The sequence below is a fragment of the Notothenia rossii genome (genome assembly GCF_949606895.1).
Source record: "Notothenia rossii genome assembly, chromosome: 4".
Classification (NCBI taxonomy): domain Eukaryota; kingdom Metazoa; phylum Chordata; class Actinopteri; order Perciformes; family Nototheniidae; genus Notothenia; species Notothenia rossii.
In genome coordinates, this window is record NC_136902.1 from 12,853,018 (window position 1) to 12,876,046 (window position 23,029).

The 23,029-nt window shown below is 42.4% G+C and overlaps 1 protein-coding gene across 8 annotated transcripts in view; it reads right to left on the reverse strand.

Annotated features, from left to right (window-relative positions):
- Positions 1-23,029, reverse strand: part of camta1a (calmodulin binding transcription activator 1a) — a gene marked incomplete at its 3' end in the record, with an annotated part of 284,358 nt that overhangs the window by 190,063 nt on the left and 71,266 nt on the right. The window contains exon 1 of one of the 8 annotated variants that reach the window (XM_079679021.1): positions 13,206-13,329. The exons of the other annotated variants lie outside the window; for them this stretch is intronic. Of the gene's footprint in view, positions 1-13,205; positions 13,330-23,029 lie in introns of those variants that run through there. 8 annotated transcript variants of the gene reach the window in all.

Sequence of the window (23,029 nt, forward strand, 5' to 3'; positions counted from 1 at the left end):
AAAACAATACCTTGCTTAACAATGTGTGATTATGTTTTTACTTCAGCCTGTCCGTGTGCACATAATGTAAAAATATGTAGATCCTTTTTGAATTTCCTGCTTGAATTAGCATTCAATGAATCTGAGTGCCTTTTTCCCTCTTCGCTCAGAGAGGCACAATTGCGTAATTACTCTAAAAGGAGAGGGTGAAGGTTTGGCAGTCTTAATCTCTCAGAGTAGAGCCTCTTTAAGGGAGTGGTGACTGCGGGGCCAAAACATACATAAACCAGCAGGGAGCAGCGAACGCATCAGAGCATGTTGGACCTGCGCTAATGTACGGCAGGCAGCCAACATAGGCTAAAACCAAAAACTACATCCCTGATTTACAGCATGAGTGTAGAAAAGCACTTGACAATTACTTTTGCACCAAGCATCTGCGGAAGATTAAGATTTAAATGTGGCCCTGCACTCTAAAAGTCTTTAGGGATAGTTGCATATGAAAAAAACACTCTCGGGACAAAAAGGTAAAAAAAGACAAATACATATAAAAAGCGCATCCTCAAAGCACCAATAGCTGATAAAGCAATTTAAGTATTCAAAAATAATAAATCTTAATCTGGAATGACCAATTCATTTCCTATGCTGTTTTCTCGTGTACTATAAGAAATTAAAACGATTTTTAGAAGTAATAATATGCCACAATTTAATAATAATTGATCCACACAGTTTTATTTGATCGGCGGGTCTCCCTTGTAAAAGAGATCGTTGATTTTTTACCTGGATAAATAAAGGCTACGAACAAACAAAAGGGAGATCAAAGAAAATTAGAAAGTATATTTTCTGTATCTTTTATTACTAGGCCTGACTTTTTCCGAGGTTTGCCTGAAAGCCTCCTCAATCTTTTGTTGTGGATAACCTTGTTTTTAAAAACATCTTTTATACCGTTTGCCTTTAGTTAGAAATTCTTTGTACGGTGGAAACACTTTTCTCATTCAGTTCAATTGGCTCTAAGGATAACCTTTTCAAAAAAAGGTAAAGGATTATAACTGTTGAAAACTAAAGTCTCCTCTTTGTTCGGATCAGAAACATAGCCTCTACTTTCGCCATTATGAAACCACTTCAGAACATTACTGTAAATACATCAAAGAAGTCAACATATGAAATTCCAATAGTTGGGACTAAAAATAGGTACATGTCAAATAGACAGTCCTTCTCAAACCTGTGTTCACTCAATACGATGCAAAGTAAATGATAAATAGATTTGAAAAGAAGATTTTCTCCCAAGTAGCGATGTAATGATACAACCACCATAATTATTATTTAATAGGCATGATTATTAATTAATTCACCATAACTGTTGCCTTAATAGTTTTGAACAATTGTAATTATGATAACCCATCATTAAAATAAAGTGGAAATTACTTTTGATAACAAGGTAACGGTTAGAAACGTCTTAGTTTTGATTATTTGATTGCCCATTTTTTTACGTTTTATTGTAGTTCTCATTAGATCAGGTTTGTATTTTATTTTGGATAATATTATCCTACTAAAGCGAGCTGGGATGTGTTGCTTCTTACTAATCAAGTAGCCTCTGATAAGCAAGGACAAACTTATAATTTGTTTGAGGAACTGAGGAAAATACTAGTGGGATCAAAATGTTGTTCCAACAATATCTTAGTTGTGAGCCTCAGACATTGTGCGGGACCATTTCTCATCTTTTGATACTCGAGCCAAAGACAACCATCTCAATCAAAAACACACTCACACAGATAAATAAACCTGTCTTATTTCTCAAATCCTCCTCTCTTGCTCTCACATGTTCATACCCTCCAGGCTCATTTTAGATTTTTAGACAGGAGACTGCAAACACAGATAGAGGAGCAGGTGTGCTAACCCCAGGGTCCGGAAGCCTTCCAATTAAGACACATAGATCCAAAAACATTCCTCTACACTGACCTCACCGGCAAACATGAATTACATTGCCTTGGATTGAAAACCGACTGCCTGCATCTGTGAGCCGTCCCTCCTGCTGCTCCGCCCAGTCTAGTTTTTAAATCTATTTACACAAGCTGTGTAATAGCCCAACTTCATCTGGGCCCAGCTGTTTGGTGACAGAGATGTAGAGTTGAGTTAGGAAATTACACTATGCACTGAGTGGATATACTGTATGTGTGTGTATGTCTGTGCATGTCCCTATGTGTCCGTGTCGGTGTTGTGCTGACTTCAAATGTTATTTTCATGATACCCCTCAAAGACTGTTAATTGTTTCAGTTTCTTTCTCCGAGGATCAAACCGACTTCTCAAAGGGGCTCAAATATGCTCATTATCAAATGTATTTTGTGCCTCTGCTGTGACATGTCTCCATGCTTTAATGTTCAGAAAGCTCTTTTTATTTTTCTCATACTGCTTGTGCTGCAGAATTTCTTTTTTCACCCTCTTTCTGAAACCAGAGCCCAGTCTGCTCTGATTTGTTAGCTGGCCGGCTCTGTTGTGATTGGTCAACCGCTCAGAGACGTCCTGACCCTAACCCCGGGATTCCACCGTCCGTCTGTGCCGCGTTACGGCTGTGCCGCAGTTTTGGTTAGACCTCCTCCAGCGTCAGGGTGGGACTGGGGGGGAAAAGTGGCCCGGGGATTCATTGACAGACGGGCCCACTTAATGCGCGGCATGTATCGGCCGGCCGACAAAAAAACCTATGCATTTAATGTTATTTTGGACCATTATTCATATAGTAATCACATTACCTGAGCCCTTGAGTTGCCTAGAGCAAAATAGTTACAGCATATATTTAGTGATTTTAATGTTGACAGATCATTGATGCAATAACATTTGGACCCAATTTGCCTGACTTGACACATGGAATAAAACAATGGCGTAGGAAGCATCCTCAATGTGGGTGAGACAATTTAACAGGGGGTGTGGGCAGGTGGTGGACCTAACCTCCTCTAGAGGGGTCCGGGGGCACGCTCCCCCGGGAAGATTTTTTTTAAATGTTGAAGTTAAATGTATCAATCTGGTGCACTTTGAGAGCAAAATTAGGGACTAAATCTATGGATACATCTCTCAACACCCATATGAACAGATTTACTTTTTCTTTCAACATTTATTTGAACAGCAGGTGGAGGCAAAAGTGACTGCACCCAAAACAATAAACCTGCTAGCTAACTAGCCTAAACTCAGTAACAGAATGTGGGCAAGACGTTCTTCTCCACAGCCGCGCGACCTCTGAGTCAGACGTCGATTCCCCCTTTTCTATCCTACGGGTACAGCCACTCCCCCTGAACCCCGTTTCCCTGCCAACCCCCCCCCCCACCCTATGCAAGCCCCTCCCTCTGAACCCAGGGCTCGCTACAATACAGTATACTGTATACACAAACTATACAAAAACGCCTTTACGCTTTGGAGCTTGTTTATCCATCTGTAAGCAACTGCCAGCTAGGTCTCTCAGTCACTCACTCCTGATCGTTCACTGTGCAGTGACAGCTGCTACGGGCCTGATATGTGGAAGTGAAACTATCTGATAGATAGAACATAGGTAGCCTATCAAAATGGCTCAGCCCAGCCCAGTGCGGTGTGGGCCACACCCCTCCAGGGAGTGACCGGAACACTTACAAATGTGGGCCGGTAGGATTTAGGCAAAAAAATAAAAATTGGCCCTCTTGCACACGCACAGGGGCACCCGGTATTCCCAATGGCCAATCCGCCCCTGTCCAGCGTAATACCCAACCGGGCGTGTTTCAAAAGCGGAGCGTCTTGCGTGCGGGCTTGCTGTTTTTGTTGATTTGGGCATATTTCCTGGACAGGCTACTTTGTACAGACAAAGTCAATAATAATTGTAATATTCCAGTTATAAACTACATGAATCAAAGATGTGTTGCTGTATTTTAGTGGTAAAAAAATACATTCATCATCCTAATTATTCTATATATAATTTACACAGTGCCTGTAAACCAGAGGAGTATGCTTGCATGTATTCTCCTACTTGAAAGACTACGGAGGGATAGGGTCTGCAAAATGTGTTTACTTTGGGAATTGACTGGATGCTCTGACCGTTCCACTTCCACGTCGAAAATAGACCAGCCGCCTATTTTTAGCGGAGCCCAGCGTTTGGAGTGCTTGAAAAACAACTGAACAAACAACCAAAATGATTAACCGTCATCTACATCCTTATCTCATTTCCCTCTGCAAACAAATATTCCTATTGTAACAAAAAAAGAAAGAAATTCAAGCAGAAGGAGTCACTGTGAGATGTGTCGACTGTGAAGGAAGGACATTTTCTGAAGACTTCCAAAGAACTGAACTTTAGTCTCATTTTTGCAGGTTGACCATTAACACCAACCTTATCAAAGTCATTTGTCTCAGGACTTGTTGAACATCTCCAAAATGCTCTTTTGTCTGGGCTTGAGTGACACTGTTTTTTGAAAGGTTAATTGCTTCTCGTAGTAATAAAAGGCCAGATACGAGCCTGTGATTGACATAAATAGAGGTGCTCTCCCTCCACAGCGAGGCTTTCCACTATGTCTATCCTCGCTGCCAGGTCAGTTTCTGACAATTGTGATTTATTATTAATGACATTCGGTGCACTTCCTGTGACATTCCTTTTATTGGGTCTTGTGCCTTTTTGTGGCCCATCTAAGAGAGACACATGTCCACCCATGGCCAGCTTTATGGCCTAAGAAGAAATAAATTGTTCAATGTCAAAGCTACAGCCAACCCCGACGTATTTAATGAAAAAGTTCAATTGATAATTCTGCAATTGTGTATGAGAATTGAGTTTGGTTAAACAACGTTACAAAAAACAGTGCAATACATTATTTGCCGGGGAATATTTTCTGTCTGCTTAGTATTGGACATTACACGCGGAACGAAGTTGACAACGCCATTTGCTAAGGCCGATGTTGAGAGTAAGAAAAGGATAGTTTGTGAACGTAAAAGTTTAAAAAACAGGAACAAAAAGGAAGAGCGAGGACGGCTCTGGAAGACTTCACCAGCGGCTGAGGCCAAATGGTGAAGCCTGATTGTGTACGCTCTTCAGTCTGCAAATTCTCTCAAAGCAGTTTGAGGTACGGATATTTTGAAAGTTTAGGAGAAGCGTTTGCATTTTATTGTGCTGCAGAGGTGTGTATTGGATGTGTGCTGGGGAAGCTGAACCTCCAATGGCTCAGCAGGTTTTTTTGTAGACACCCTTGGAAGCGTGTGCCAGGCCTGAAGGTCAGCCTGCCTCCTCATCAGCCCTTTTGTGCGGGTCGCACAGCGCACAAAAGCAGCTGGAGGCTGGAGGCCTGGGGTGTGGGGCGGCCCGTCATTGACCACCACTCCCTGCCTAATTACCTCCATGCCCTGGCCCTGTGTTCATCCAGCCCTCTCCGGTAAGTAAGGCTGCTGAGATGGCTGGGAGCCTAGCCTCATTAGATCCTACAGAGTCCCTCTGTCTGAAGCAACATGCACACACTACTAGACACCATCATACATACACTAATAGGTGCGGAGCAGGGCAGAGACAGACAATAAAACACACAAGGACGTAGATCATAGAAGTACACATCCATGCTTTCACCCAGTATATATTTCGTCGTTAGAAACCCTACTTAGGGTGGGTGCACAATATGGAAATTAACACTCTTTTACAGAGGTGTCATGGTAGTGATTCATCCACTCTGCTTCTAGGTGGTTAGTCCTCTAATGGGTCCACTAAGCACACACATATACACACCACCATTATGCCCCATCCAGTAGCTAGCTTTGATTCCCACCCGTGTCAGCAGAGTTTCCCTGTCAGCGCCTTCCCTGCCGCGGCTGAGATGGAAAGAGCTACTTTACTTAGGGGTTATATTTGTTTGCCTGTTTGTTTGTCTCTGTTCGCTTTCATCTTTATCTTTTATAACTGCCCCCTTCTCCTTTCCACACTCCCCAGAGAGACAAGCGTGAGGTATGGGGAAGGAGGGTTAGTAGGAAACAGACAGAGGGGGGGCTCTTTTGAAGGAGAACGAGGAGAATTGAAAACGGCCTGTGTTGTGAAGGAGGCGAGATGAAGAAAGCCAATCTGCCTGTGAGGGCAGAGGAGGGGGAGAACGAGAGGGAAATTCGGTTCGAGCCTCTTCGTCTATGAAGGGGGGAAATTAAGAGTAACGGCGTAAAGTACTGCGTGAGGTACGACTTTGATGGAATAATCCTTACCCAGGGAACCGTCCCCCCCAACGCTCAGACTGAGAGGCTGCTGGTGAAGGCAGAGGCCACAGGGAGGTGCTGTGAGAGAGGGGGCTTTGACAGTAAAGCTCCTCTCACCAGCAGCACTGCTCATCAAGCAGTGTGCCGCTCCAGCTGTTTTCTCACAGAGACAGAACAGTAACGATACAAGTAGGTCCCATAAAAACTTTTTGCTCACGTAACAAGAATGGATCGTGGTGGAAGTTTCAAACAGGCTTTGTTTTATCACCTTTTTTGATATGCCTACCTAAGGCTGCTGGGATCTAACTATCCTCGTGTAGATTTGTAATTAAGATCCCCTTTCTCTCATCAAGCTTCTTTGTTTTTCCATTCACAGCTTTTTCCAAGGTTTCTTCTTGTTTGCCAATCCTCCAGACTGCGATTCTCGTATTTGCATTGCACTAATGGAATCAAACGAAGTCAAGTGAGGTGGAAAGAGCAGGGTTGGACAACTTTGCACACGTCTGTTGATGTACAAACTAAGAACTGTCTAAGGCTTACATTTGCACCTTCATATTTTCCACTGATGAGTGTCATCTATTTATATGCTGGTTAATTTATTTAGCTGCTATACTCTGGGGTGTTACGATAAAGAACGAGGTGATTTGTTTTCCCGCTCTCTTCTTCATCGGTGCGCCGCAGAATGCTGTCCCCGATGGTTTGGGCCATACAGCCACTGTGAAATGGGAGTTTGGTATTATTAATCAAGATGTTGACAAAGTAAAGCATCCCACATACTGCCAGGTCCCACCGGTCGCATCGCAACCTATCCCAAAATCCTCTCTGTTTTCTAGACTCTTCTATCCTTGAAAAATGCACAGTGCTTTCTATCTATATGACACATGACAGCTCAAACTGCCTACAGAGAAACATCACTGTCTTGAACTAAAATCCCAAATAGTGTCCTTGACTTTGACCCAACACACTTTAGTGAAATTAGTTGAAAACTGCCCCTTAAATGTGCTTATCTGGCTCCCTGCAGCTCTGAGATCAGCCCTTCAACATATTGTCTAAGTGGAGGAATGTGATGCTTCATATCTCTACTGTCTAGTTAAAGAACACGACAAAAGTGAATCTAACTATTGTTACTCATCAATTCTGTAAAAACCTTTGCCCTCTACTTCCCACTGTTGTCTTTCTCTCTGTAGCTCACTAGATCCACCCGTTTCTGTATTATACGTTCCTCCTATGTCTTTTTTGACTGTGACCCTTATTCAGTGTTTCCTGCGAGACATTTTTATTTTCTAAAACACCTTTTTTCATTCAAACCCTTTTGAGTGGGCCGTTCCCCCGCCGACATTTACAAATGAAATGAATGAAAACCTCTGGTATGTGACTCCTTTACAGGGAGACGCTTCATTATACCTTGGTTTACTCAAACAGAGGCCTCCTTGTGATTGGCTATAAGCAGCGATACCAGACAGAGAATGGTTACTCTAGATAGCGGGGAACGCAAGCAAGTGGAATAATGGCGGGCTTAGAGAGAGAGAGCCTTGCCCAATGTTTTTGAGCCGTTTGAAAATTGATTTATTCTTACCGATCCAACAAACCCCATGTATTCTCAACCAATGGATGAAGGATGAAAGGTATCATTTGTCAGAAACCCAGTGGTCCACTCATGGGAACAGAAATTGTTTGTGAACACGGATACAAATCCTGTATGTACACGCCACAGTTATGTGTCATCCAAGTTGGCTCTTCGCGCTTCAAAAATCCAGCCACTACTCTGAGAAAATGGGGTAAACTTTTAGGGGCAAGGAACAACGGTTTTTTTCTTTTTCGTCCCCCTCCATATTCTTTAAATTGGATTTCAGGCTTTCCTCCGGATAGACTACTATATTAACCTGTGATACGTGTTGACAGCATAGCATAATGGAGTGCCTTTACAAAGAATGTGTTCAACCATTTCAATTCTACGAAAACAAAGGAGATCTCTCTTTTCTTTCATCCTGTATCCCAGAATGGCTGCTATGTTTTCCTTTCCCCTGAGGAGGAGTTAACAACCTTGAAGCTTTGTAAACATCAACGGTACGTGGAATAAAAAGTAGATTATCAAAGGGATATTTCCTATGAAAGCAAACATCTGCTATGATAAGTTATCGTCATCTTTAATCTCTTGATCAATTCAGAGAGCAGTTTTCTTTCTTTGTGACTACATCAATGTTTCCTTTTTCTGTGTGCTCTTATCTTGATAAACAGAGATGTTTATCGCATTCAAGCAATTATTGTGATGTTCGTGATGTCTAGCTTAAATGACATAACAAAGGCGGGCAGCGGTAACAATCTTGTATTGTTAATATTAGCGTAGAGCCAAATTAGTGGGAAATAGAACAAGATGGATTTGTGTTGGTGGAGTACAAGCAGATGCCAATCAAGCAATGTGGAAGACAGCTCTGAGTCCTGGGAGGGATGTAATGGAGTTCAATGTGAAGGCAAGGACGCTCTCCTCAGAAGGAAACAAAACCGTAACACAGAACAGTATGTTGAAATCAAGAACAATCAATTCAAACAACAACCCCCCCCCCCCCCACCTGGAGGCCTCCAGCCCTTCAAGAATCGTGCACTGAAAGCTGGCCCTCGTGCCTCCCATTGACTCCCCTTCCTCCTAGACTCTCTCCCCGCTCACATCCAGCCTCACTTCCTCCCATCATAAATCTGGATAAATCCACAAACCACTGTCTGGCATGCTCCATCTGTCTCCCTCACTCATGTACTGCTAAAGAAAAACCTCTGCATCCCCAGCTGCCAGCAGGCTGTCCTCCAGGCTCACTTAAAAAAAAAAGTACCCTGACTTTACAGGATGAAGACCCACCTCTACATTAAATCTCTACTCAGTAAAATAAACTTTCAAATGGAATTACAGAAACCCTCATTTATATCAACTCAACCCTGATGCAATAGGATTGAGATTGGCAGACATGCAGACTGCATCAACTCAAAAACAATATAAACATCATCATCATTTATTTAAGATCACTGCTTTAACGCCCAGAGCTTTTCGCAAAATTGGTCTTTCAATGTAGAAACAAAAAGCAAACTCAAAATAAAAGCCGCAAGCAATTGTAATACAAGTGGCAATTACAACACTGATAATTTACTTCGTAATTATTTTGTAAATTGCCTGATGTTTATTTTGATATAACATTAAGTGCGTTTAAAAAAAGAACAGAGTAAATTGTTTGTATAGGCAAAATGTCAAGTTTTTATATTTTTGAGTGACTCGGTGGCAGTGAAATCAAGCCTTGAATTTAATGGACAGTGTCGGGGCGAGCAGCAGGCGGTTGCAGTCGGGTGGAGTCACAGTACAACAGGCCTTTGATATCCTCCAACAGGGCGCACAGGAGGAGGGCCCCGCATTTATGGTGGCTACTAAAAACACACATGCACTCTGAAACACACACACATCAAACCTGCTCCGGACAGACCACGGCCCAGCACTACAGACTGGGCTCATTACATCCCAACCACCCCCTCCCCCTCTCCACCACCAGGGTCCTGACCACACAGTGGGTCGACGCCCAGCCACGGGGGGGCCATGTGTTAGCATTCAGCAGAGTGAGAAACAACAACACCAGTGGGCCCATATCATCATCCACCTCACAGCTCCCGGGGCCTGACATCTCCTCGTGGTGCTATTGTTTCGCCTGAGCGCTGCTCTCTTGCCCTTTTCTCTTCACTACAGTGCCCACGAAAAAAGCGCTGCACAGTTGGGGGGTGGGGGCTTGTTTAGACAGCAGGGGACCCCGTCCGCACTCAGTGGTAAACATCAGATATGATTGGTCATGGGAAGCAAAGGGGAGTTTGACAGGAGAATAATATGACCATTTCTGATCCCCAGGGTATTTTATCATCTGTGTATAACACCAGATTTATCAAAAGAGAATGTGTTTACCTGTTGATGACAATGACGGCACAGGAGGATCCATAGACATGAAAAAAAGAGAAGCAACCCATTAGTTTGTTAGCTTGGCGCACCGTATCTTTGATGAGACAATATGTGCCATGCATGCATATAATTATACACAATGAGGAATCCCCTTTAATTGAATATTTCTAAAAGGGATTAAAGGAGAAAAGACTTTCGCCGGCATATGAAAGCTTTGTTCTTTGATTCTGTTGTTGCTGCTGCTGCTGCTGCACAAGAGGGGTGTTCCCTTGCATACAGACATGTCACTTTTGGCTAAATTGGATCTGGAGAGGACAGCAGGTCATGGGTTTATGGACTCCAGTTACATTGACTGATTAGATGCCTTCATATGGTTTATGTAAAATTACTCCTAATACAGTTACTTGTGTGTTGACCTTGGTTTAACCTGCTCAAGGACACTGTCAATATCACACCGAGGCAACACTGGAGCAAGCCACCCAATTTGCTGCATGCGACTGCTGACACATATTGATATATGCATGCACTTCCCACGACCACACTGTTGGTCATACACAGAGTATAAATCAGAAGGCCACTTTTCTCAGGCAAGGGAGTGAAACATCTCAGCGAAATAAAATGAAATGCAATCAAATGAAAAAAATAAACTGTGCCCACATTCCCAAAACTGGCATTTACTGTAATTAAGGAGTATTTATGTCTCTATCTGCTGGATGGATAATGCTTCACTAAGTGTTCTCATAGAGACAGGAAGACCTGAGGCCAATGGTCTGTGGAAGGTTGTGGTCTCTGGCTAATGCCGCTCATTCAGGTCTGGTCTAATTATAATAATCACCAGGGAAGCCACTGATGAGCAAGCTGTCCTCAATGACTTTCCTCGAAGATGTCGGGGGAAAAAATCATTCTTAATGTATGTTGGGGGCACCTTCTGATTTATTCATCTCCTGCTCCCACCTGGTCTTATCCATACAGCAGACCCTGTGTAGTTGCTTGGGATCTACTTTATGAATTCACATTAAAGCCGCTGAGGTTTGTAAATGCTGTGTGAAATGGGCCTGCATACGCAAAACCACCTGTCATCAACACAAACAGCCGGCTATCGAAGAACACAAACTTAAAACTGCGTCTCACCATTAATGCTGGCTACTGATGCAAAACCACTTGTCTCACCATGATCATGTTTGCTCTGCGCTGTAATATTGCTTTCGTGGGTTCCTCCTTTCCCAATTTGTATAAGATGGAAACAATTTATTTCTTCTTTACAAATAATACAAAGAGATGATGATGAAAATAGCAAGGGCATTTGGTTTGCTGTCTCTTAGAAGACAGGAGATCCATTGAATGAATAAATGAATAAATTAAAATTCATCTAATCATACTTCAGGAATCTCCCCCGCACACACACCCTCACCGCATGACTGCTAAGGAACCTCCGTCAGTTGTTCCACGAGCAAACAAACATATATAATCGCAAGTACACAGACAGCAAGGTTCACCATGGCAACGGCACGTATCACCTTTTTGCAATATGTCTATGTGCATTCAGGATTCATGGATCATCAATGAAAACAATTATTTTTATCTCATTTAGCTCCGTGTGAATGAATGTTTGCACACCAATACGAGGGAGGTACAAATATAGACCCTCCAAATCGAGATTGAGAAGTGTTTTTTTTTTTGTTGCTTCTGGTACCAACGCTGTAATATATATGTAACAGATCGATAACTGCAAAGAGCTTTTCCAACATGGTTTCATGTTTGCTGTATTGTAATTTTGAAAATAAAATGCAATCCTCTGCGCTTTGAATATAAAACCAACTTAGCTGTTTCTCAGATCCTTGATGCCTTAAACGTTAGCATAACACTTTAACCTACGCATACAAAAAAAGTTAACCAACTGGCAAGGAGGGTACAAGTGTAGTTTTAGTTTTAGATTTTAAGTTGAGAATGAATAACGTCTATCATAAAACGTATTAATAATGTGTCATAAATAAACAGTATAATTTATTTTGTGTGGGGCCAGGCAACTCATTACCACTGTAACTCTAAATTCTGGGCGCTAAATTTATTCACAATATTTAAAAAATAACATTTATCCGAAGAAGGCCAAGCTTTACATTTGTATACTTATTCCTTCTCGACAGCGCTACAGGGCCAAGCTGTTTCAAAATGAGACTGGAGACCACAACATGCTCTAATTGATATGACCTTTAATTGCTCATTCAGTGCAGAGGAAAGAAGAGGAAGACATCAAGTCAGTCCGTTGTGGCTCGGGCTAAAGAGGCGCAGTGTAGATTGGCCTGCACTACCAGGCCCCGTGGACATAATTAAACCTGAATAACAAACACTTACACAAGTGCTCTGCTCTCCTGAACAGGATTCTGAAAACATCCAGGACACCAGCTCACTGCTCTTTTAGTTGGTCCCTCAATCAGAGTGGATTTGTTCCTGTGTTGAGAATATAATTGGAGCCTGGACAATTACGGCCAACATAAATGAGGTCCTGTTATCCAAGGCCGAAATGTGGTTAGTTGTAACTAAGCGCTGGGCCTGCAGTTCATCTGAACTATTTAGAAATAGTTTGCTCAATGCTTAAAACCAAAGCTGTAAAACAGTATTTCAGTATTCCTGAAAATGACTTAAACGATTGTGTTTATTGCAAATATTTTATGTATTTAACTTTTATGTAAAGACTTTCGTATTTAGCTTTTTTGCAGCCCGAGACTAAAGATTCAATTTGCTGGAGCTATTGCGTTGTTTCCTATATTTTGTTCAATGTCTTTCTGCTGTAGTAACAGGTATCATAAATAATAAAAAGACTATCTCTTGCAACATTTTCCCTGATCCAGACGGAATGGAAGAAAAAGTCAAGGTACCACAGGAACCCGCTCTGAGTGTAGCCACATCCCTAATTCTCTGCAGGCACAACAGATGTACAAACTCTAAATAGAACATCTGCATTATGCTCCTACGCATTTACAATAAGCCTATCTGCATTTTGCTCAACAGTGGTCTACAGGGAGCGGGAAACTGTCCACATTCACATTGTAATGAGAGCGTAAGCCCAACAACTGGACCTGTGCATGGAACCAGACAGCATTAATTCATTTACACTCGAGTCCACTGGCCTTGCCTTTGAGTGAGTGTTCAGCTTCGGGTTAGCCGCGGGTTCAAGTCGTCCGCCGGGGCTGTGGCAGCAGTGTGTTCGACTGCTATGTATTCAGACTGCAAACTGCTGGTCACCAGATGATCCCCCCTGGTGAGGCTCACTGCTGGCCTTATGCAGACCTCCATCATCTCCACCTGCAGTCAGCCTACACCCCAGAGAGCTCTCACTGGAACGGCACTGAATGCAGGTGCTGGGCGTCTAGACGAGGGGCTCATTAGCTTTCCTGCGGCTCACCAGCTAGTGATTGCAGAGGCCTAAGCTGCCTTGCCTGGAGGGAGGGGACAGGTCCTGATTGAGAGCGTGCTTTATTACAGGGGCTTAGGTGGGGGCTTCGGGATTAACACATAAGTCTTCCACCTTCATGGGTGTGACTTGTAGTGCTCCGTGCAGCCGGAGGGTGAGTGCAGCACGCAGAGTGAAACAGCTTTTCTCACTTTGCATTGATAGACTGACCAGAAGCTTAACACACACGTCCTGGAGGTCTGGATGGATTTGTGTTACTTACAGCAGTACACCTAACTCTCTAAAGGGCACTGACATGTTTTTTTAAATGTAAATTCAAGTTAATACGTTTTAATAACTTTGGCTTGACCGTGTGAGCCTATGTGGTTTTGTGTTTGACCCTTCCAGACATCACGTGTAAGACCTAACGGTGGCCTGTAATTGTTTCAGTTTTGTTTTCACCGCAGGGGAGAGCCGGTCAAAAGAGTGGCAGCATTTGCCCTTTCCTCTCACGGGTCCTATAAAGTGGGCAGACCTTCAATCAAGCCCTTCAAGCTGATGCCTGAGTATGAGCTACAGGTGAGTGACATTGCTCCGGCTGTATGTTATGCCTTATTAAATAATCTTAGCAAAGTGCTGAATTCAGCCAAGGAAAATTCCAGTAATTTCTACATCATACGTTTTGGGGCATTTGAAAAATCTAGTTTCATGCGTTTCAAAATAGAGGCTTTATTTAGAAAAACAAAGATTTGAATTGCAAAATCTGAGTCATTTGCATGCCTCCAAATTCAGTGCATATAGATGTACTTCTAATCTTACTTTCAGATTGCTTTCAAGCCTAATGTTTATAGTCAACAGCAGCTCACACCTCTCTATATATTACCACAGCCACTTTCCTCAGATGATTAAGCGAAACAAAAGAAAGTCAAAACAATAGTGGAACAAACAACTTTTCAATGCCGTGCTTTTTGCATAATTAAGATGCCTGAGGGCCAACCCATTCACTGAAATCTGTTTTCTGTAGGGGGAGGGAAGCCTAAAATAGCAGCGTCTGATTGTCACAGAATTGGCGGAGACTTCAGTGTGCAGCTGTGCTCTGAGCCTGTCTGTCTGTCATTTAACTGATTGCTGCATCGCTGCCAACCTATCAGGTGCATCATCACTGAGAAGTGAGCCGCAAAGCACAATGTATCCCCAACTCCTTCCAGAAACATAGGGTCAGAACTGTGTATCTATAGAGCCCAGTGTGCTGCTGCATTAAACAGTTCCTCAAAATGTATTCCATTTTTGTATTACCATAACGCCACGGTGGCAGAGTTCAAAGCTCGGATTGAACAGCTGCAGATATGAACAGAGACAACCCCTACCCCACCCTTCCGATATATGAAGAGAAGAAGAAGAGGGAAGAAAGGAGAAGAGACAGTGATGTTCAGGGCAGTCCTATTTAATTACTGGGGTACAAGTGTGATAAAACACCCATCCACCTCTGAGGGCTATTACTTCCTGCCAATACCTTCATAGAAGCTTTCAGAGCTCATAATAATATGCACGAGCATAACTCTTGGATACAACAGTCTGATTCAAAGTGCTTAGAATTTATATACAAAGGTTATTGAAGGTTAATGCCCAAAAATGGTGCCAGATTAGACGTTACCGAGGCTTGAGCACACAGTTCGGTTTCCATTCACAAGCTTTGTCATCAGTTTGAGAATTCAACATGCATAATGAATGAAACAAAAAAAACAATTAGCACAGACAATATTTTTCCATAATTTGATCACCTTTTGTATAGTGGCAATTTCTCGGCATTGAAAAACTGCAATCATTATCGCTGAGGGATTAATTAACCCATTGCATATTTAGGTCATAATGGCTAATGTAAAATATAGTTTATAGAACAAAAGTTTAGAAAAAGACTTAAGATTTAGTAATAAATACTCATATATCTAGTTGCCTAGAGAAAAGACTCAATTGAGGAAGCTGATGTTAATATTTTTAAATGGACCTTTGGTCTTTGACACGTCATTATTAAGACTTTTATATGCATAACATGCCTTGTTTTACGTGACATGTTATTTAATGTGATTAGGAAAAGCTGATTTCTTAGTGGCAGCTAATAGTGATCCGAATAAAGAATAAATAGCGTGTGCACATTACGTCAGCTTTGTGTAATTTTTTAACAGTGTGTCATGGCAGTATCTCCAAATATTAATTAGCCTCGTCTGTGTATCTGATTACTGACATGCCTGAAGTGAGGGTGATAAAAATGCAGTGTGGTTTATCTGCTCCCTTCCCTTTTGAAAAGGAGGTACAGATAAAACTGGTATCATGAGGTTCATGCATGGTGAATCATGTCCACAGTTTTTCTTCTCTCTTTCCGAAGTCAATAGGCCTGTAACGTGAGCACAGCACCCGGCTGTCCCTTGGCAGGCTGACTGAGCCCGCTAATGAAAACAGAGGAAGTGAAGGGAGGGAAAAAGGAAACAGAGAGTTCTGTGTGTCTGAACAAACACAGAAGAAATACCTTCAAGGTCACCATCAGAGTGAGGGAGATATAGTGAGTGATTGAGAGATAGAAGACGAGACGGGTGAAGTAATGATGAGACAAGAGAATGGCAGAAAATAAAAACAGAAAACTTTAAACTTTTCCCGCTGCTCAGTAAAACATTGTGGCTAACGACATAAAATTCAAATATAAATAATTCTTTGTTTTCACACTTCACTTATCTTTTTAAGTGTTGAGAATTACACGAGCTTTAGAACAATAAAACAATGCAACAAGAGAATACAAAAAATAGCCAGGCGCTGTATCCTACTGGGCTAACACACAAATGGGCTTTGTTTCATTTTTATGACCATCTTAACATGACTTTATCAATAACAAATCAGACATTTTTGATAGCTCAGCACTCAATGTAATAGGCAACAGAGCAATCCTCGGAGCATGCTAAAAGTGTTGAAGTAAAATCACAGCCGTGTAACGGGAAGAGAAATGGAAAGAGGCTTGTCATAAGGACGTCAGAATCCGGACTGTTCCAGAAATGCCCCAAGTGTGGACATACGCTCAGGCGTGACGTTACAGCAAACCTATTATCTGCTATTCTGTCACTTTGGCTTTTCCACTAGAAACTTTTGGACCAGATTCAATTTCAGCACTTGAGATGTCTGCTCCTCTGACCATCACAAAGCCACTCTCTCTCTCTCTCTCTCTCACCCTTCCTGAGAGGGTGTGTCCCCTCAGGGAAGAAGATGCTGCTTTTTACAGCACTTCACCTAACCTTAAAAAAACACTTAGCACCATATCCACAGCTGATTTGTTACAAGCCACAGTTCTGCCACTAATCACATCTGTCCTGCAAACACATACACAATGTTCGCTGAGTATGCAACTGTCAAAAAAGATAGCTGTCCAAATGGAAACCTTTCAGGATGGATGCAGTTATTCAGCTGCATTCAAGATAACAATTCAGTCTTCAAGAGCTCATAATTAAAATTCTATCAGAGACATGGAAAGAGGGATTGAGGTGGAAAAAATGCCCGAGATCTAAGGACAGGTGGCCTTATATCACAGAGGGGTGCCATTCCAAGAGACTGCTTTTGATCCTTCCGTTAACCTGCATGAGACTTGCTTGATAACACACCAAAAAACCGACCTATCAGCTACAGAGAGCTAACTTTCATGTGACGTCTGGCTGTCTGTTTCTACACATGTCCTTAAACCCTTCTCAACCCTCTTTAAAGAGGCAGAAAAGTCTGTTATGTAAAAAATATTGCAGTTTCTTGGACATGTCTCAAAAAGAAATTCTCTGCTCACAAACACAACGGAGTGAACATAGGATACACTTCTCGAACCTTAATCAATTTTAAACACTTCCCTTTGTAACTCTTTCATGCGTATCGTGTCATTTGATGCAAGGGTTAGTCAGAGCCGGGATGGCAATCTCAACTAAATCCATGACAGTTGAAAGACACGAGCCTTTCCGTCTCAGCGGCCCTTTGTTTTGCAGTGTTGTTGTTTCTCACCTCTTTTGTTTCGATAGCTCAACGTTTCACTCGATCAGGCTTTTGTCAAGAGGGACCTGTGTGTTCAGTATTAAACTCACAGAGGAGAATTAAGGAAAGGATGTTACACAGATCAAACCGGAGGACTCCCGGGTCTCTTACTCTCTTCAATCAATAGTCAGGATAACACCAGACGGCCTCAAGAAGCAAATACGGGCATAAACATACATTACAACTGTGCGACAGAACTTAGACACACAAAACTGCATAACTATGGTTGACTTGAAGTATATGCTTAGATAGTTTGTAACATATCACTTAATTATGCTAGGTTGTGTACTTTATGAATGCGTGAACAGATCGATGGCTGCTATGCTTGCATGCCTAATAAACAGCCAAGGCTTATTTGAAATGGACAAGCTTGCATCCGTATTGACGCCTTTAGTTTCTAAGGTATAGGTAGAGCAAGTCCCTAAAGAGTATGCACGGTCATACTCTGACTCAATAAAAGTCTGTTTCTGGGTTTCCAAGCTGGTGCGGCCAATTAGTGTGATATTTGGTGACAGAACAGTGTAGGAGCTGGGACAGTCCTGGTGTAATTATTGATGTAAGTTTACTTGCTTGCTTGGCAACAGGTGGGGGGGGGGGGGGGGGAGGGGACACAGTACAGGGCCGGTCTTATTCAGCGCCTAATTAATAGTGATATCATCTGATACTATAGCTTAAAGTTATTGAGGATTTCTGATCACCCCGCTGGTGTGCGGACTTAGGAGGGCTGCTCGTTGCACCGTAATTGCAAAGCCTTGGCTTGGTGTCACAATTAGAGTGGAAACCAGCCTTATTATATCCACTGTTATAATCTCTGCCAGACCCTATTTACCCCTGCTCTAGTTTGGTTCATTTTCTTTTGAAACTGTTCCAATCTGTATGGAATTCCGACACTAATCCAAATGACTGCAGGTTTTTAATAGGGGCTCATGCATCGGCGTACAGTCTGGATTTTCGCAGGAAAGGTGCAATAATTACAGTGACAAGACAATAAACACGGAGAGGGATATGTAGTAAAACAAGATTTGCGGTTAAACATCAATGTCAGGCATCATATTGCAGGGAGCGGTTTCATTTGACCAATAAACAGTGTGCAGGTTTATTGAAATATGCCGTATTTGAAAATGATCATATCGTGTTTTTACGGTATTTTCTGGAATGGAGCTGTTGCCTTCTTTTTTTTTTTTTTGCCTGTTGAGTTCTCTCTCTAGTTCACACATTCTGCTGGTCTGAATGACAACCCACTTCTCCATTTAATAATTTTTTGGGCCAGAGGAGGACACAGGTGGAACAGCGGAGCAAAGTCATTTGTAGAGCAGCTTGAAAGAAACTCCATAGTGTCTTATTAGACTGCGTGGGTCAGACCAAGACACACTGTGGGAAAAGCAGACAAAGCATGCTGAAATAGCATCTGACTTCAGTTCACGATTCTGCGCCTCATCTCTGAAGAAATGCTAACCAGCATCTTTCCCTTTCGACCTCTCTCCGGGATTACTTCTAACCAGTCGCTCTCTGAAGGCTCCTCTGCAGCGCTCCAGCCAGAAAGACACATAATATTTATCAAAAGAACAGAGGAGCTGCACAGAAAGAAAAAAAGGGGCAGAGACAATTTAAGTGGTGCCTTTGATAAAGCAGTGTTTTTGAAGCACAGCCCGTTTAGCTTCAACAGGACAAGAGGAAATAAGGATGGGAAAGTGTGTCTCGCGATGGTGCTCCACATCAATACACACCGCTGATACCTGGGTGCCTCCTGAACAGAGGAGAGACTTTAAAACCGCCCCTCCTCCCTTTAAACTTACGCTCTTTGATCTTCTCCCTCTTGAATATAAAGGCGGTTACTGCCTGCACCACAGAGAGTTCAAGCACCCCACAACCTCCACCGCACCACCAACCTCAATATCCACACTATGTGCTTCTTCACTCCCAGAAAACTTTAGAAAGGTGGAAGAGGAACTTTTTCCCTCAGCACCAGATAGTCATCTTTACTTATGCTGCATGACGGAAGGTGGCTGTGCTGTTGTGAGCTGGTAAATGAGTAGGTCAGCGCTTTGATAGCAGCATTTACCGGCCAAATGATCACTTTTCCGGCCGTTTATCTGCCTCTATTCCTCCGTATTGATCTAAGTTTTTGTCTTGGTCTATCAAAGGTAGAGGCAACACAGTTTGTTTTTAACGTGATTTCTTCGACCTACGCCAATTAATAAGGCTGCAAGAGTATCAGTTGAGGGCTAAATAAGACTCTGGGTACCACTGAGATCCAGCCAAAGCCTTTCCTGACAGATTCAATCTCTTCCTCCCTCCTCCTGACTTTTTGTTTCTTTCATTTTGCTGCGCTTATTACAAAATAACTTGGTATTGCAGAATGGTTTGAGGCTTCTATCATTTAGATTTAGTTGGGTGCTTGGAAATATCTTTGTGTTATATCTACATTTAGAGCATTTGTCATGACTGACTCGCAGCGTGTTTGATGTCTACTGTTTTTATGCATATTGATGTTCCATTTTAGTTAAATCTCCATGGTGTTACTTTGTTGTTGTAAACAAAAGAAAACCACAAATGCTGATGTGATGCATAACTATCTGATAAGCTGGCTTATGTGTCACTGCTCTGCAATGTGTTTGGAGCTGTTGAAACATTAAAGCTTACCGGGTGTTTTCTGGTATGACTTGAATCATTAAGACAATAAAAGTCTTTAGGTTTGTAGATGCTTTAAAGAGGGTGATATGGCACTTTCACAAATAAAATAAAAAATAGGGTATTTATATGTATATTCTAAGTTTGCTCATATTTTATTTTCTACTCCCAGGGTTTGTAAGGTTGAATATTTTTGTTGGAGAGTGGGAGTCATTTGAATAAAAAGTGAGTAAACAAAAACACCAAACTAACAAAAACTGTCCATGGAAACAGAAAGCGGTGCCATGTATGCTCAGTAGGGATATTCTCCTTCTCACCATTCTCACATTTGCTCGAAAATGGTCAGTTGCATTGTTTCCTCTGTCACCCTATTATGGGTTCAGTGAAAAGCTCAATTACGTGTTCATATGGTCCGTTTCAAGGCAAAAAGGTTTGTTATGTTGACACTCTATATGTTGATTGTTATAGCACTTTCCAGCTTTTACTTGTGCACAACAAATTGCTACCCTCGGACATTGAGATGGATTTTCCTTCTATCAGATTTGCAAGTAGTTTGATAAAGGCTTTTGGCTCGTCTTTCATGGATAGTTTGGTTCTATTAAATGTTCAGCGGCAGAAAAGACAATTCTTGGCAGCGCTGTGTAGTCTAACCACCAACATAAAGTAGACACAGTGGAGTGGTTTCACCGGCCGCAGCCAACTGGAGGTGGGCGACAGTTAGGGCTCTCTCGTCCCGTGAGAACAGAAACTGTTAACACAGCAAGTGCTCCAGCATTGCTGAGTGGCACTAACAGGGGGAGGGGCTGTGTAGAGAGAGGACTCACCTCTCTCTACCCTCCAGTTTCCCCCATCGAGCAAAAAAGCTTTCTCTTGTCTCTTGGTTGGGTGTAATGTGCGTCAGGATCTCTGGAATTCAATTACTGTTCCCTTTTAGCCGCGCCTGTAATCTTCCTGTTCCAGTCATATGCTCTGGGTGCTAGCCAGTGTCAAACACTTTTCCCAAAATCATTTATTTTATGACAAGCCAGCGAGAGCACAAACTGCATGAACAGATCTGGACCCATTCAGCCCACCATTTTGCCTAAACCTAATTACGTTACATTTGGGGGAATGTCACTATAAACTGTGGGGGTATAACAGTGTAGTCTCTAATGAGTGTTCAATTAAACAGAGAGCACCCACAAGGCAAACCGGGCCCAATAAAGCCAACTGAACGCTTTCCAATTGACACAGTCTAATCTTGAAGTATCAATAAAGTCTTGAGTCAACAATCCATGTTGGTACCAAACACTTCACAATGTAAAAAAAAACATCCTGCCCTATCGACGAGGAACGCCTTCTCACCAGAAGATCTAAAATGAGTTTTGTCTAAATGCATACAACGTTACAGATATACGTTTCATGACGTTCAAATTAGAGTAGTATTGTTAATTAATTGTTCACCCCTAATAGTGATACCACTTCAAAGTTTGAACTGAAAATATAAATCAACCAGCACCGGAAAAAAGGAGAACAAAATGTAGTTTGGTTTCCATCCAAAGGTGACAACATCTCCTTTAAAGTAACTCTAAAGCTTAAATGTAATGTATTTGTTGTTTGATCCTTAAAACCCTTGAACCAAAGTTAAATAAACATATTGTGGTCAAACATGTGTGTGACTATTTCTTAGCCTGGCACAGAAACTGCCAGTAGAAGCCCAGAATAACAAATCTGCTTTCTAAACCGTGTCCATGGTCTTCCTTGAACTTTCGGTAAAGAGAAATACTTTTCTAACAGTCATCGGGCGTCGGGTTAGAAAACACACACATGGGTCTTTTCGAAAGGAAGTGACAATAACGTTTTCTACAAAGAGTTCAGGTTGTAGGAACTCTCGCACGGTTAATTGTTGCTTCGCACAAAGTTAGAAGGATTTAGTGAGAAGAGGCGAGGGAGCGTCTACGGGCATTGTCATCACCTCTGACAAACATGTGGTTGTGTTTAATTATCAAGTGTTTACTCTCCTGCCCCGCACGTCAATCTCATGGACCCCCAAAAATCTGACACACACTGTGGCCCCACGCTATTAACTAGAGTCAACAGAGCAATGATCTGTGCCTGGTGTTCCTGTCTGGTGATAGGTGAGGATCTGCACCCCCACCCCCCCCCCCACGCTCCACCTGCCTCTCCTGTCTGCCGGAGTTAATTTATCTGGGTGATAAGCAGGTGGACGAGGGGAGGAGAGGCCCTCAGACTGAGCTTCCCTGTCAGACCTGGCAGACTGAGTGACAATGCTAATCGCCCGCTCCCATTAACCTCACCACACGCTTCACCTTTATCTATCACGCAAAAGACTGTTTGTTTGCTTGTTGGATGATAATATTTACCTCGTGATTTGGCGGCCCCAGACTTGACGAATATATTTGTGCATTTTGAGGAGGCGGCTGTGATTCACGTAAAGAGGGGAGCTGCTGAAAGGAGACGCTGCTCTCTACAGCTCCAGTCTGCGATAAGGCGTAATGTCCTTAGCCTAATCTCCAACTTTAAAATGAAAGAATATTCCTGTTTCCCTTTTCTTACTTTTAAATGAATAATGTCCTTGCCGCCCATTATTCTACCGTGCTCTTGGCTCACCACTATACAATACAGTTCAGCCTCATAAAGCACAATGCATCCGCGTGTTGCGTTAGTGCATTCGGATAGTCAATCATTATCTCGGGGCCACGGTCCAGTTATGAAGAAGTTTGGTGTTTGTATACAGTCCTGTGGCGAGCTTAGTGCTCCAGTGCCAGGCATCAGACTCAGAGATATTGCTTTAATTGGAGAGTTACTGATCCTGCAAGGCATTTGGGTGCCAGACGTTAGCATCAATGCTTCTTGCTGTATTCTGCTGCGCAATCACAAAA